This window comes from Sus scrofa, chromosome 5 (genome assembly GCF_054392235.1).
Source record: "Sus scrofa isolate SSC_HxYL_T2T_F1_AM1 chromosome 5, Sscrofa_HxYL_maternal_Yorkshire_Landrace_v2.0, whole genome shotgun sequence".
NCBI lineage: Eukaryota > Metazoa > Chordata > Mammalia > Artiodactyla > Suidae > Sus > Sus scrofa.
In genome coordinates, this window is record NC_139387.1 from 12687143 (window position 1) to 12698866 (window position 11724).

The window sequence follows — 11724 nt, forward strand, 5'->3', positions numbered from 1 at the left end:
TTTTTTATTCTCAGATATACATAATTTTTCTTCAGGAAACATTCTTTACCCTCTGTTCCCTTTATATGCTTTGAAAGTGTCCTGTTCTCTTCCAGAGTATTTATCCCATGGCTTTGTAGTTTCTGTTTATTTATCTCTTCACTCAACTGTAAATGACAGGAAGGCAGGGAATCAATGTATGTTTCCTCCTGTCTTGCCAGTGCCTAGAACAGTTCCTGGGACACGGAGGGTCCTAAGGAAAATGACTGGCTGGGGAAGAGTTGGATGGAAGGATCTGTAGATGGATGGATGAATGATGAATGCAGAGGTAAGATTCAAAACAGACCTATGCGACATGAGCACCTACCAGTTAGAGTAGATGCTAACTATAAAAACAGTACAACCCGAATCACGTCCTTACTGAATGTCAGCCCAGGATGAACGGATGAACGGAGTGCAGCCCTGAGAAACAGGAAAAGGTAAAAGAAAAATTGGGAAGTGAGATCAGAGGACTCGGTGCCCTTTGGAGTCTTTTTGAGAAGACTTGGAAAAGACGTCTTAATGGATACATCTTGGCTATTGTATTCATGCAGGAATTCTTATCCAGGCCGATGTGTTTAGGGTGTCTACGAGCCCACTGCAATTGCAGGCAACTTTTCCATTAAGCTGGTGTGTTTTTATGGCATGTGGTCCCATGGCTTTCATTAGGTTTCCAGGGGGGTCTCCGACCTGGAAAAAGGTTAAGACCACTGCTTTAAAGACATCAGACCATCAAAGGCTGACACTGCCCCATCTTTGATGTTTTGCCCACCGTGGTGGCTTTGAAGCTGAAAAGGGCATTCTCAAAGGTTTTCATGTTAAAGCAGGGGGCCCGAGGCTTTTCTGATGAGGAGCTATTTTTGACTTCTCTGAAGCCTCCTGAAAATGGGCCTAGCAGGTGTAGGGGTGAGGTGGGGGGCCGGTTCTAAGAGTGCAAGTCGGTGAGGGTGGTGAGGGCAGTTGCAATGGCACTGATGGCCGTGGTCCATTCCTTGTCGGTCTGTTAAACTTTGAATTCATCTGGAGATTCTACACCAGCTTTAGGAAGGATCTTCCAGGGAGACCCAGCTCCAGTCTAGAGCAAGCACAAAAGGATGCAAGCCCATGCAAACTGGATTCTGTTAAGCCAGTTGACAAGGGCCCTCACAGAAAAGTATTGATGGTTGGATGGGCTTCTTAGCGTCAAGCTGGTGGTTTGGGGAGGCAGACGTGCCTTTTCTGCTACAGACGTTGCAGGCTGAAAACTCTGCCATAATATTTATCCTCAGCCTTCTTCCAGAATGGTGTACTGTGATAGATAGATAGATGATAGATAGGGAGATAGATAGGTAGGCAGATATGTTGATTGAGAGATTTCAGACTAGAGCCAGGCATATATTCAGATATGCATTTTTTGAAGCATTACAAAACTAATTATTATTTCATAAATACACTCTTTTGGATACAATTTTAAATGAAATCACGTTTGCATGGTTCAACTATGGCCTCAGGGTCCTTGAAATATCCAATCCGGAAAAGTCAGATTAGCCCTCAACAGAATAAAGTGCAGCCTTCCTTGACTCTAAGCTGAAGGCTTGAGCTTCTCCAGCCATTGTCGTGTGCCTTTCACATGCTTTCCTGGATGATTCATTCCGTCATTTATATACATGCTAACAACACACACACACAGGAAATTATTTCCCTTTAATTTTTCTTTGGAACAATAACCCTTTGCCTTATGAGGGCCCTAGATGCAGTTTCCAAGTAAATCATGTTTTGCTTCTTTAAGAAATAATATGAGGCTCTTCTGGCCAGCTGGAGAGAGGAGAGGCACAGGCTATGTTGCCAGGATGTGTCTTGTCTGTGACTACAAACTGCAGCCGCTGAGGTGCTTCTGAAAGCACAGGGCCACGGACTTCAATTAACTTTATTGACTGAACCCAGTTCTGGCTAATGAAGCAGCACATTCTCTGGCAGGAGCAGCCTCTGTCCATGTGGTCAGGTGATTCAGCATCCCACGGGGCTCAGATCCTCCACCCCTACTCTCTCACCCCTTTTATTTCTGTGTGTCTCTCTTTTTTGCAGGGTGGTTTAGCCTGGACTGGCTTCCTTGGCATTATAGCCTTTATTTTCCCTTAATATAGTCCTGACATGGGACCTGAGCCTCCCACCCAGGACAAGCCCCAGAAGCCTTGTGTTGTGTGCTTGTTGTGTATGTATTGGGGGGCATGGGAAGGGGGTGTCTTCCTATCAAATAGTCATGCTATAACTGTCACCCTGGGCCCCACGGCACACATAGCATGAGAGGGATATGATATTGTTTACCTGGCCCCCTTTGAGTGGCCACAAAAGGCGCTCTTAGCCTCCGACAGCATCCTCAACACTTGTACAAATTCCCGAGGTGGACTTTTAGGTGTGGGAGTCCCTCGTTCCACAGGAAGGCTGAAGGGTAAAGAGGGAAGTGCCCCCCGCCCCAAAGAGAAAACCTTTTAACCTAAGTTGATTGACAAAGCTACCCAAGGAAGGGGATGGGGCTGCTTATGTGGAGAAGCCAAGACTCAGGGACTGTGCCCAGAGAGTAGTCAGGAGGCAGAAGGTGCATCTTGGACTGGGCAGCCCTGGGAGCTGAGTTGCACAAAGCCGAGGTGTGGCAGGAAGGTGATTTTGGACCAGAGCCAGGCTGGTACTTCCCCAAAGAGGGAGCAGCACGCAGGGCAATGGAGGAGTAGGATGTTCTTTCTCCAGGCAAAGCGGGGACTGTCTGCCAGCACACCAGGGACAGCCTCTTCCCTTCAGGGCCTTTTGGAAAGAAAATCTCTAAACGTCCCACTTTGCCTAAGGTTTGACAAGACTCCCTGATGCCCACCTGGGAGGGTGTTGACTTATAAAGGGCGAGGGAGAAGAATAGAAGAGTCTTGAGGTTCTGAAAAGAGACTGGGTATACCACTAGGGCAAAGTCGTGTAGGAGAGGGCTCTGGGCCCTGGACCTGAGCTTCGCCTGCTGTGCCTTCTGCAGACCGGGGGGAGGCACTTGGACGTAGATCGCAGGTCCTCCTACTGCTGATGCAGTAGCATGGATGGTGCACTGAGTTTAACAAGGAAAGTCAGGAGAGGATCCTAAGGAACTACAGCAGGGGTGAAGTTTATTTACAAGCAAGCATCAAGGTCAGCAAACCTATAATCTAGCCGTCAACAGTCCCTGTATGGATATTTCCAATGGCGATGCCTGGCACTATGATTTTGTCTTTTAGATGGAAACTGACCATGTCCATTTACTAACTGACCAACACTGATGTATATCTGTTGAATGGAGCACCAGACAGCCAGGCACTCTTCTCCATCACTCAGGTGACTCAAGAGTGCTACTAAAAATCTCCCAAGCCACTACCTTATCTCAGACATGCAAATGACATCTATGAGTGGTTTTGAGTATCGGGGTTCAGGGTGGGGTGTCCACTATGCTACAATGATCCCCTCTCATCTGGTAACTGTTTTTATTGAGAACCTGCACACACAGTTGAGGGTGGCATTGGAGAGTGAAGAGGCATGGGTACCAGGACCAAATAAGACATCCTACTTTGTACCCTAACCTGAAACTTTAAGACAGTAGGTATGGGTCCCATGGCAAAAATAATGTATTTGTGAGTACTTAGCCTTCCCGTGACAAGTATAGTATAAAAACTCAATTTATGACAGCTATTAACTTTAATTTGATCTAGGGATCATGCTGTCCTGGAGAAGGTAAATACTTTCCTAAACCTGCTTTTCTATTGAGAACCTCTTTCTTATCACCAGATACATTTAACTTTTGGAAACATGCTTTTGAAAGGCAGAGGTGAAATCAGAAGTGTAAGCAGTGGCCAATAGTGTAATTATAGCCATTCGATGAAAGAGATCTGAGATAGTCAATTATTTTGGGAAACACATTGAGGTACAACAAGACACACTTGGATTTCTAATATAGTTAATCTCTGGTTTTGTTGGTTTGTCTCTTTTTTTGGGGGGGGGGGGATGTAGACGTTCCAGGTCCAAGAATTGAACCCATGCCACAGTAATGACCAGAGCCACAACAGTAGCAATGCTGGATCCATAATCTACCGAGCCACAGGGGAACTCCTTGTTGGCTTGTCTCTAGCAGAAGCATCCCAAATCATCCAAAGTGCTTTCAGAGCAGTCGTTGTAGGCAATGACTCGGGGTCAGAAGGCACAGATTTGAACTCATCAACTTGGCCATCCTAGGTACCCCCAGCTTCAGCTAGCGCATCTGTGAAATGAGTATAGTAACACCAGCCTTGCCAGATTGCAGCCAAGGTCAGGAGAGACCCATTCTCTCAAGCCTGGGACATCGGAAATGGGGTGTTCAATAAAGTTACTTGCAGCTGAACTAAAAAAGTTTCAACTGAATCAGAACCCTTCTTTCTAGCTTCCACTTTCCCCATTTAGAAAATGAGGCGATTGGGCAACCTTGGCGGCTTTCATTTCTGTTATTCTATGTTATGATTGTAGTGAAGAAGCCTGGGTAACAGAACTGGTGTAGCCCATGCTAAAACAGAGTTCATAATAAAAAAAAATTTTTGATCAAATGCAAGTATTATAAACTTTTAAAAAGGGAACAGAACTCATTTTCAGGAGATCCAAAAAGTAAGAGTCCTCCCGACCCAGGAGACCAGTTCTGAATCTATAGTTCCAAGTAGTTCTCGAACTGGTCCATGAGGACCCAGGTAAAGTGTTCATCGGGGGTTGTTTGCCGAATCTGGGAGATGGAGGCCATATAGACATTCACCCCTGGAGGGAATGGCTCAGTGAAATGATTGGGTCCTAACTGTGGAATACTGGTTAACAGTAGTTAGAAACAGCCAACTGGTTCTATAACAGCAACAAGAATGGCCCTTCAAAGTATAGTGCTGTGTTAAAAAGGTAAGGAACCGAATGAACCTTGTAGTGTGATACCACTGCCATGAGTTCAAGACACCAGTGCTCCTAAGGCAAAATTGTGCACTTATGAAGACATATGTACAATCAGGAGAAGCTAGCAAATGCGTCAGAGTGGCTGTTCAGCAGGCTGGGCAATGTGAGTTGGCAATGGAAATTTTAAAAAAGGATCAATGACTCGATAGGAGAAAAAACACAGCAAGAACATCAAAAGTAGAAGTTCCCATTGTGGCTCAGTGGGTTAAGGACCTGACGTTGTCTCTGTGAGGATGTGGGTTCCAGCCCGGACCTCACTAGTAGATTAAGGATCTGGCATTGCTGTGAGCTGCAGTGTAGGTGGCAGATGTGGCTCGGATCATGCATTGCTGTGGCTGTGGCACAGGCCGACGGCTGCAGTTCCGATTGGAGCCCTAGCCTGAAAACGCCCGTATGCCACAGGTATGGCCCATTAAAAAAAAGAAAAAGAAAAAGTAAAGCTAGCTAAGAGCTTCACCCACAGTCAATGAGCAGCACTGAGGATGTTATGTCTTATTCCAGTAAAATCCAGAACCCGCAGAAAGAATAGGAGGCAGGTCCTAATTAAGGCCTCAATCAGAATGAAGTGGTGGTTAGTTTCAGTTTTGTGAGGAAAAGATTTAGGTAGAAAACAAGCAGACTTGGGTCACTGTTGTGGTGCTGGGTATTTTTTGAGTGCCTCTCCAGAACTGTTCCGCACCCTTCTCCACCTGCTCTGAGCCCTGCGGTTGACTTCTAGGAGCAGCATGCACTGGCTCCTTTGCTTCCTGGCTTCCTGGTGGTTTTGGCCAAAGGGCAAAGCTTGCAGGAGATGAGCAAAATAGAGGAGAGAGAGATTAGGAATCCCTGGATTCCTACCCACCATCCCACTGAGGGCTTGTGCTTTAAGTCACAGCTTTAAAGGCTCAGATCTCTCCTATAGCTTCAGCTACAGGCAGTTCTGGTAACTAGTCCTATCCCTTGTCTCTTCGGGACCTGGAAGTGGTTACAGCATCCTGCCATGGATACCTCCAGGTGCTTTACCCTCCTTCGTTGCTGCTCCTTTTATCTCTGTCTGAGCATTTTTCAATAGTTCCTTCCTTAAACTCTTACCCAGAACCCTGGCTTATACAGCGATTGTACCAGAACTGGTTAAATACGATTCAAGGATTGGATTGCTCACAGATCCAAGGGCCTCCTTGCTGGGGAAAATGAGACCCTGCTAATCTGTGGCATGTGTGGTTGTCAATTACTTAAATCATTGCTGATGGTAACATGGGTGAGTGCCGGTGGAGGCCAAGACTCTGGGACATCGAAGCATTGAGACACTGAGTCACTATAGCAACAACAGAGATTTCAGAGATGTCATGTGGGCAGGTTGCCTCTGGTGGCACTAGAAAATATATACAGAGAAAAGGACAATGACAAACTGCCAAGACTTGAATGTCCTTGAGAGGGCACAGGGGTAAAATCAGAAAGCCCCTATGGTCATTTTGAATGAGTCTTTTGTGTCCAGTCATAGCTGCTGATGGTCAATTCAGGGCCTGATTATAAGGGCTGTGGAGCTGCAGAGCCACAAGCTGCTGTGTTGCTTATGTTAAAGCAAAAGACTGGAGGATAGAGAGACACAGTGAAACATGGGATGGGGATTTTGGATGGACACAACTGCAGGTGAGAACTCTCCTCTGATATTCCTTGCAGGCCCTGTCTGAGGAGAAGACTTCCCATGCATAAATGCCTCTCATTAACTTCACCCAGGCCACTGCTGACTTCTCAGGACTTACCTACTCTCTCATTGCCTCCAGACTCTTAATGACAGTTAGAACCCTGTTAGGCCAAGCAGAGACGTATAGGACCTGCTCCGAAAGGAGCCAGCCTGTTATTTTAGTTTAGTTTAGAGTGGGTTAACAATCCACCCTGAAACTGAGTGTCTTTTTTTGCCTTTTTCTTTTTAGAGCCGCACCTACAGCATATGGAAGTTCCCAGGCTAGGGGTCAAATCAGAGCTACAGCTGCCGGCCTATACCACAGCCACAGCAATGTCAGATCTGAGCCATGTCTGGGACCTATACCACAGCTCATGGCAACACTGGATCCTTAACCCGCTGAGCAAGGCTAGGGATCAAACCTGCGTCCTCATGGATATGAGTCAGGTTTGAAACTGTGGAGCCACAATGGGACCTCCGAACTTAGTGGCTTGAATTAACCATTATCTCTCATGATACCATAGGATGGATAGGGCTCAACTGGGCAGTTCTTTTGCTGGGAGCTTAGCTGGAGGTGGAACATTCAAGATGGTTTGGGGTCTCCTTCCACATGACCTCTCTCTTTAGCAGTGGTGGGTCTTCTTACATGGTTAGTGGCTTTGAAGAGTGAGTGGTCAACGTGAAGGCAGAGGTTGCATATTTCTTGAGGTCTATCCTTAGAAGTTATATAATGTCACTCCTACCCACATTCTAATGTCCCAAACAGATCACTGCCAATATTGAATCAGCTAATATTCAAGGGAAGTAAGGACCATTTTCCTTATTTATAGAAAGAATGGTATTATGGGCTGAAGAGTGTCCCTCCCAAAATTTGTATGTGGAAGTCCTGAACTCCAGTACCCCAAATTATGACTGTATTTGAAGATAAGGTCATTAAAGAGTTAATTAAGGTTAAGGAGTTCCTGTTGTGGTTCAGCAATAATGAACACAACTGCATGAGGACACAGGTTCGATCCCTGGCCTTGCTCAGTGAGTTAAGGATCTGATGTTGCTGTGAGCTATGGTGTAGGCAGAAGATGTGGCTTGGATCTGGTGTTGCCGTGGCTGTGGTGTAGGCTGGCAGCTGTAGCTCCAATTTGACCCCTAGCCTGGGAACTTCCATATGCTCTACTACGGCCCTAAAAATACAAAACAAACAAACAAAAAAGATAAAAAATAAAAAATAAAGGGGTAATTAAGGTTAAACGAAGTCACTCAGGTGAGCCCTAATCTAGTATGACTGGTGTTTCAACAACAAAAAGAGATTAGGACACAGGCAGGCATAGATGGTGGACCATGTGAGGGTGCAGGGAGAAGCTGTCCATCCACAAGCCAAAGAGAGACCTTCTAAGAAATCAACCCTCTTGATCTTGGGCTTCCAACCTTAAAAACTCCAAGGAAATAAATTTCTGTTTTTTAAGCTACCCAGTCTATAGAACTTTTTTAAGGCAAAGCTAGAAAACTAATACAAATAGCAAAGTGTTGCAGCCCTCTTTACCAGATTTATAAACTGATGGATTTGCAATGTCTTGCTGACATTTATCAACAGACGTCTAGAGATGATAGGAGTGGATTCTAAGAGTAATAGATCAAACAGTAGATCACCATGTATGAGGAAACCAGAATAAATTTGTCAATGGGGGACCGTCATCTGATTTGAGATTTAATGCATTGATGTAAACAGCTGGGGATGGCATTAGCAATCTACTGGATTGGGTAGTTGAAGCCTGGCTTCAATAGCACCCTATAGTCCCAGAGATCTGAAGGCTAGAACTTCCTTGGCAAAGAGGAGAGAGTTCTTAAAAAGTCCTATGATGGCTCTGCTATGTGGGCCCTGATGACTGTGGGAGATGCTGCAGGAAAACCGGACTCACAAACTTCAGTGGGAATAATAAGATCCAGGAATCATAGAGGCCTGTGGTGTAACTTAATTGTCAGAGATAAGGGGTGCAATTACCACATTAAGCCCAGGGGATCGAGTGGCAGTCGGAGTGTTTTGACCCACAGGAAACTGCAGGGATGGCTAATTGATCAATGGGTGCCTAGTAATGAAATAGATGTGCAGCCTACAAAGGTGATGCTTGACTTCTAAGTGAAAAAGCTTTGGCTTCTGTGCATACCAATCTGACTCAGGCTCCCAGAGTGGGGATTCAAGATCTCATTTCCAGTTTCCAGACCCGTGATAGATCATTTATCCATGGCCCATCCATTGACAGAGAGGTTAGGTCCCTTTGAGCAAAGACTCTTGAAAAACTTACTGGATGAGACTTCTCTCAGTTTCCTCAGAGGGACATGTTGCCATCGTTAGGGTGAAAGGGCACTAAAGAATGGGAAGTATCTGGACTTCTCAGAAGCTATAAGGTGCTGGCTCTAAGTTGATGCCCATTCCTCAGAGACATGACATAAAATAATATGGCCCACCATTCAGAGTGGAGGCTTCTGGAAGTCAGGTGATAAATTAAGTCTTGGCAGGAATCTAACTCACAAGAGACCAAGGACCAGTCGAGCCATATGTGGTTGTGTTCCCAGACCATAGACGTATATCCACGAGGCAGGCAGAGTTCTAAGAATGACCCCTAATGATGCTCACCCTCGTATAACACCTCCTTTGAGTGTGTGTGGAGATCTCTGGATATGGTGACCGATCACTCCCGTGATTATGTTACATTGCATGACATCATCTGGAAGAGCCTAATTCCATCACAGGAACCCTTTGAAAGCAGAGTTTTCATTCCAGCAGAATAAAGGAAGCAGTGGCAGAAGAGGAAGTCAGACTCAAAGCACTGAGGTGCCCCTTTTTCCTTCAGCAGAGATGGAGGAGGCCAGGTGCCAGGGAATGCAGGGGTGGGGGGAAAAGGAGGCGGGTTTTTAGAAATTGTGAGTGGTCCCCAGCAGGCAGCCAGCAGGGACTTCAGTCCTCCCTCCAGTTGCAAAGAACAGAATTCTGCCAACAATCTGAGCGAGTTTCTTGCCCAGTAGCTTCTTCCCCAGAGCTTCCATGTCAGTGTCTGCCCCAGCCAACACCTTGATTTTGAACTTGTAGGACCTCAAGCAGAGAACCCAGTCCAATCCACCTAGAATTCTCGTCTTCAGAACTGCAAGATAATTCATAGGTATTTTTTAAGTGGCTAAATTTATGGTACTTTGTTACTCAGCAAACAAACTATTAGAAATACAATTGAGAGTAGATATTTTTAATAACAAGGAGCGTCCTTATGATTTATGACCCATTAAGTGAGGGATATTTTAATATTTGATAGGAAGGAATTGCCCGCCATCTCTTCCACATAAAGAAATAATATCTGGAATTCCCATTGTGGCTCAGTGGGTTAAGAACCCAATATAATAGCCAAGAGGATGTAGGTTTGATTCCTGGCCTCACTCAGTGGGTTAAAGATCCGGCATGTGCCACAAGCTACAACATAGGTCACTGATGTGTCTTGGATCTAGTGTCTGTGGCCATGGCGTAGGCCTACAGCTGCAGCTCTTATTCGACCCCTAGCCCAAGAACTTCCATAAGCCACAGGCGCGGCTGTAAAAAGAAAAGGGAAAAAAAAAGAAGTAATACTCTCCCTGGCAGTGATTGTAGACATAACCACCACCGTAAAAGACCTGAAAGATTCAGGGGTGATGACTCCCTGCTTAGCTTGACTCTTTGTCCAGTGAAAAATCCAAATACCTTGAGAATGACTGGATAATCATAAATGCAATCAGGTAGCGATGTCAACTGCAGTTGTAGTTCAAGGGATGTTTACTGGAATGAACTAAGTCTCTGGCAACTAATAGATAGCAGTTGATGAGGAAAATGTTATTTTTCCTTACAATATCCATTGATGAAAGTAATCAGAAGCCAGGACATGTGTCTCTTCTTTTCACACAGGTTTGTATCAGGATGACGTCAGCTCTCCTGCTTATTGTGATAATATTGTCATGAGGGAACTCGATTATCTTGCTAGCCTAGAATACCATGCGCGTCTACTACATTAAAAGTATGATGCTCATTGGACTTTATGAGACACCTGCATGCCAGACGATGGGAGAAAAACTGAAAATTTAGGAGCCTGATATGTTGGTAAATTTTCTAGGCATCTAGCAGTCTGGAAAAATGTCCTTTGACAGTGAGAGACACATAGCTGCATCTTACACTGCCCACAACACAAAAGAGGCCTGCTCCTTTGTGGGGCATTGTCATATTTTGGAGGCTTGAGCTCAACACCAGAGACTTCCCCTCATGAAGGTATATTCGGTTATTGCCAATTGAGTTCGCAATTTGCCAGCAGCAGAGGCCATTGCTCAACGTCTGATGTGGCACTTCTCCTTGAGGGACAAGGCATCCACCTTAATGGAGGGAGGTAACATTAGATTTCTTTTCTTGTAGAGGAGGTGGCAATTTGTCTTCAAAGGAGTGTGTGTGTGTGTGTGTTTGTAAATAGTGTGGTGTAAGCCCTGACAGTTGGCGTTTGTTCTTATAGTTCAAGTACCTGACTTAAGTTTTGACTGCCCAGGCAACCACTCCAAAGTGGCATCACTTCAGTGAAAGTTTATTAGCCACAGGACTAGATCAAGAGCAGAGTACGACTTGTGTCCCCCCCCCTCCCCAATGCTCCTTTGTGTAGAGATCTTGGTTGGCTTAATAACTGGCCATTTAGGGCCCTTTTTTCCCCCTTCCTTTCTCTCTCTTTCCGTGCTTTAAATTCACCAATAAAAAAATGAGCCTGGGAAACCTTAGATTCCCAACTCTTGACCCCAATAAAAAAAGAACCCCAGGCCCTGAGCTTGTGTTCTCTCTGTACTCATGCCCCAGCTGTACACCCTCTGCTGTGCTTCGTACATGCCAGGTAAGGAGTAAGCTCTTTAAGTAGTAAATTCTTTTTTCTTCCAAGTTGCCTAATAGTTATTGCTGAGGGGCATCTTGTAATCATAATAAGATCCACAAGGGTCAGTGCAGTCATAACATGAATTTAGAAAGGGGAGCTATCTGTGGGAAACACACCAGGGCCCAGGTGTGTGCCTGCAGGCATTTCTAGCTGGTGACATTACCATCAATAGGTTGGGCT